The 5,504-nt window shown below is 39.0% G+C and overlaps 1 non-coding gene across 1 annotated transcript; it reads left to right on the top strand.

The window, feature by feature from the left end:
* The first annotated feature begins 2,361 nt into the window (after positions 1-2,361).
* Positions 2,362-2,468, top strand: LOC118484534. Its single transcript, XR_004873644.1, has one exon. It is a non-coding gene; the product is annotated as a small nucleolar RNA R71 (small nucleolar RNA).
* Positions 2,469-5,504: the final 3,036 nt, after the last annotated feature.

Raw genomic sequence — 5,504 nt, 5'->3', positions numbered from 1 at the left:
CTGTGTTTTGTACTTTCTATTTATAGCTTGTCTTACTCGTGTTGCTAATTTTGGAAGCTTTGTATCATTGTACTCGTTCCTTCTAGTACTCGTTGTAAACTCGAGATTTTGATCATGAATGAAAACTTGCATTTCCTTGTTACATACTATACATACACCATAATACGATTAATCATGAGATCATTTGATACTTCTTTGTGATACTTACAAACATATGTTGAACTTGTAAATATGTGACATATACTTGTTACTTACAAACATGTTACATACTTGTACATTACACTTTTTGCCTAGTTAAATCATGTTTTATTTCATATTTCACCTTGTTACAAGTTAGGGGAAACATTGTTGCATATTATTACACAACTTAACTAATAAAATTACTCATTATAATGTTTTAAAAAAATAAAAAACTAAAGAAACATGGCAGCCCAAATTCAGCAAAATTCAGCCCCATATAGTTGGGTTTTGTGGGCTAGTTTCAAGGTGTAACCCCTTCTAAACACTTCCAAAGCCCAACCCATTGAAACCCTAATCCTTCCCCCTATAAATACCACTTATAACCAGCCTCCCTACCACTTTTGCAACACTAAAAACTCTCAAAACATCCTCCAAACCGTAGCTGAAAGCAAAGGTTCGAGTAGATTGACACCCCTTCACGAAAATGAGCATAACTCACTCAATTCTTATCCGATTCACTCGATTCTTTTTCCTACTTGCTTGTATAATCATGGGGTTCGATTCCTAGACTTCTCCTTGGAGAAATCAGACCTGGAAATGCCCCGAAATAGTCCATAAACTTTCTGTTTGTTTTTATGTTCATCAAAAACTTGTTTAAATCTATGCAACTTGTGTCCAACACATCTCATACCTATGTCCTAATGCTTACAACTTATCCCATGGTTGGTTAAGCTTAAAAACAAGGTTGAGACATCTAAATCAGAGGTTAAAACATCATAAACTTTCTGTTTTTAATTAGGGTTTTACCCACAAGTAATGTTCAAGTGTGAAACTTGTTGAATGTGTGATGGTTGGATTAGCTTGGGCTATCCTTCATAAGAATCCACTCATTACTTGATGTTTTGCTATAGATTAGTTGTTGTTAATACCTTGATACTTGTATGTTCATGACCCTCCTTGTTGTTTATAACAACAAGTGTAGTGGTGAACAATAGAGGTGCCTAAATGGAAGCTTGTTCTTCCTACCTCATGTATGTATTCTATGACACAAAGAGGTACCTAAATGGAGACATTAATCTCCTACCTCATGCTTGAATCATAAGACTTGTAAACTATATAATATCTAAGTTATTCTATATGTATACATCTAAGTAACTAAGACTTGATGATGACTTAATAGTTATTTGTTAAGTGGACGTTACATCATCTATGACCATGCCCTTGTTACGACTCTAATGGATCTTAGAATCCATGAAATCATACCAACTCTTTTGAGTTTCAATAGTGTCAAGAACAAGAGTTATGCGTACAAGATGATTATTTTCACCTATGTTACTTTCTATATATTAAAAACTCCGAATCTATAATCTTCCGTTATACGCCAAACTCACACACCTACGTTTCCTTGTGTAGAAGGACAAGGTGCTCCGAACTAATTCATCTACAAACTTGCTCTCGGAATTTCAAGTCACCACTTGTAAACCGTGAGTATACTCGTATTTCCCCCTTTTTACTTTTACCACTTTTGGGGTGTAACATGTTTACCTATTAACTTACACATGAACGTTCCTATAACATGCTTGTATACGTGATGACTTGATACTTTAAACTTGGGTTATTCTTATGTGTTGAACTTATCATTAACTTCGTACGAGCCAAACCTTGACATATGTAGCGCTATAGGATTAACGACCCGCCCGTAAACTTGAGGTTATGTCTTGAGCATATTGCGTTTTCTTGGTTTGATATGTTAGACACATGCCATATTTAAGGTTTATCTTGAATCATATGCTTGCCATGAGGAATTGATCACACTTTTTTAACTTATGCTATGTACGTACCAAACTTGTATACTCGCCTTTGCTTTTGCATTGAATTGTATTTTTAAACATGTTACAGGTTGATGATGATGAAATGAAAACGGATAGCAAAGATGCCTAAATACTCACTTAGACGTTTAGGTTTAAAGTGTTGTATCAATTTTGTTTATGTTATGTTGAACAATGTTGTTATTTGCTTTTCTTGTAATGTTTTGACATTTATTTTGGAAATGAAATTTGGATTATTAAATTATTGTCACAAATAGCGTTATGATGTCTCGAGCAATCTTCACACTTCGTCTCATCCCGATGTTTCCGCCATTGGTTGGGGTGTGACATGGATACTTGTTGCCATATTGCGAGGCCGTGATGGGGACACTTGCGTAATAGCTCCTTGGATCTTTCCCAAGTTTCATATAAGGATTCCCCATCCTCTTGTGAGTATGTATTAATTTCAGTCATTAATTTAGCAGTTTTAGCGGGAGGGAAATACTTATATAGAAATTTTTGGGCTAGTTCATCCCATATGTTTACCGATCCAGCTGGGAGGGCGTTGAGCCAAGCTTTTGCTCGGTCTTTTAGTGAGAATGGAAACATACGGAGGCGGATGGCGTTGTTTGATGCTCCATTGATCCGAAAGGCGGATGGCAAGCCCGTGGAAGGTTGCGGAGTTTTGGAGCATTTGTATCTAATGCGGTCGAAGTTCGAAGTTATTGGCTTCGACATTCGGAGCATTGATAGCGGCGCCTAGATTACCTACGGTGGGCCGTAGATAATCCATAAGGGTACGTTGGTCCGCCATTGGAGGTGGATCACCCGAAACCTTCTCTTGATTTTTGGCTTTTAACCTTTTTCTGAGAAAGCGTTCGGGTTCTTCTAATGGTTCTTTTATGTCTTTATTGGAACTGGAGCTCATACACTACGTGAGGTTGGCGTCGGGTTCCAAGTCCTGCAATAAAAACAGAAAAGAATGTTGGTCAGAAGGTTCACCACGACCCCGTGTTGAGCGAACACGGCCCCGTGGTCGGAATTGCAGTGGTTGTTTTCCAGATCCCAGTTACTGGAAGTTGGACACGGCCCCGTGTTGCACCGGCACGGCCCCGTGGTCAGCCTTCTGTAACTTGAAAAACAAAAACTGCCAGTAACGATGCTGAGCACGGTCCGTGTCCGACCAGGCACGGCCCCGTGCCGAGCTCTGCAGAAGCTGAAAATCTAAAAAAAAATCCTAAAAAATTAAAGAAAAATAAAAATACGATTAGGCCGTTGATTCCTAACTTTCTTAAAATCCTTGTGTCCCCGGCAGCGGCGCCAAAAACTTGATGCGTGTCAGTGTATATATGTTTTAGATATATATATTTAAGCCCCTTTTTACACTTTTAGCCAAGTTTTAAATTTATAAAACACGATATTTACTAACACTAAACACACATATGGGCAAGTGCACCCATCGCGGACGTAGTATAGTGTTGGTAAGATACCGAGGTCGTCCAAGGACACAAGAGCTTTTAGTACCGGTTTATCCTCAACGTCTAATCGAATCAAAAGGTTAGAAAAATGTTTTAAACTAAGAAAAATAAAAATTAACTAAATGCTGAAAAATAAAATAAAATAAAAACAGATAGACAAGATGAATCACTTGGATCCGACACGTGTATTAGTATAACCTTTGATTATTTTCGCACTTTTGCACTTGTTTAAGAGATTATCTTAGTTATTGTAGTAGGCCCCTCTTTTGAAGGCGACGTTACCTTCAACCCAGTAGTTTGAGTCAGCAAGGATACAATCCTAAAGGGTCGGATTATTGAAAGATAATGAATTAAGTTATTAATGCAAATTGTGGTAGGCCCCGCTTTTGGCGGTGACGTTACCCTCGGCTAAGTAGTCTGAGTCAGCAGGGATACAGTCCTAAATAGCCGGGTTATAGTATTAATAGTAGTTAACTTATGAGGGGGTCAAAGAGTTTGGATCCCCGCCATCCAATACCTATGGGCATTGAAGGAGATCCTACTAAAATTGACCCAGGTCCCAAGCAGGACCTCTAAACGCTGAACAAGGGCAAGACCCTTACCAAACCGTTCCCTTAACCCCCGACCAGGTAGCCAACATACCTCCATATAGACCGTGGAGATATGAATGGTGAAAATCTTTTATTTTATATAGACAGTAAAATAATGCCAAGACACCACGGACAAACGATAAGGAAAGATCACCTTCAACATAAGTAACTAGTTATTAAAGTCATTAATACAAAACCAAATAAAAAGTACAAAAGATTAAAAATAAAAAGTATTATACTAAACACTTGTCTTCACCAAGTGATGTAAGAGACTTAGGCAAACATGGCCTTGATTGTCAAGAACTCTTACGATCAATCTTGGATCCCGAGACGACTCACACACTCTACGATGGACAATGGATGATGGTGGTGGATGATGGTGTTATGGTGGTGGTGGGTGGTGGATGAAGTGTGAGAGAGGTGGTGTGCCAAGGGATGAGAGAGAATGAAGCCAAGCTCCTCTATTTATAGGCTGAACAGAAGGCTGGACACGGCCCCGTGTCCGCTGGACACGGCCCCGTGCCCGTCTGACATTCTCTCTCTTCATTAATTGTAATTGCGAATTACAATTAATGCGCCTGCTGTACTTTCACCACGCCCCCGTGCCCGCCGGACACGGCCCCGTGGTGGGCAATGGAAGCTTCTACTGGTTTGTCTTTTCTGCTGCTTCCTGGGCACGCCCCCGTGTTCGCTGGACACGGGGCGTGTTCAGACTCTGTTTCTTCTCCTTTGCCTTGGGAGGTGCCGTTGAGGGTCCGGGCAGTCTACTTTTGTTCCTTTTCTTGTATTTATGCTAGAATTAGTTGTCTTTTTGCTTCTTTTGTGATTTTGAGCTCATTTAATCCTGAAAATGCAAAAGGAAGACAAAAACACTATTTTTCCAACGTTAGTACTTAAAAAGGGTTAGTTTTATGCCTTAATTGATGTGATTTATATGTTGTATTTTACACACATCACTCATTATTGGAAACTCTTTATTGTAATATAATTTGTTAGATCCATTCAAAGTATAAACTACTTCGAATGTTTCATCATTCAAATTTGCTTTTGATAACAAAAATTCTTTACTGTAAGACCGTTTTAACCGACAAATTTTCCCTGTTGACGAATTTGACTTTCCGGACTCAGACTTTGACTCGGATTCCTCATCAGTATCCAACACCTGATCGACCACCTTTTTGATTAACTCAGACTCATGATCAGTATCGGATGAGGTAAACGTGACATCAATGTTATCTGGTAAAACGTCAATTGTGTCGGTTTTTAGCTTTATATTGACTGCTTTCTCAAGTTGCTCCTCGTTTGGTTTTCTAGGAGAATACCCTTCCCAAATTGGAGGCGGACACTTGTTATAGCTAACAGTCAATTTCTTACCACAATCTTTCTTCTTCTTTGGCTTCTCATCTTGAAAAGCTTCCATTCCTGCAATAGTTGGGTAAATACAATCA

Source organism: Helianthus annuus, chromosome 11, assembly GCF_002127325.2.
Source record: "Helianthus annuus cultivar XRQ/B chromosome 11, HanXRQr2.0-SUNRISE, whole genome shotgun sequence".
NCBI lineage: Eukaryota > Viridiplantae > Streptophyta > Magnoliopsida > Asterales > Asteraceae > Helianthus > Helianthus annuus.
This window is presented reverse-complemented; position numbering and strand designations above follow the sequence as displayed.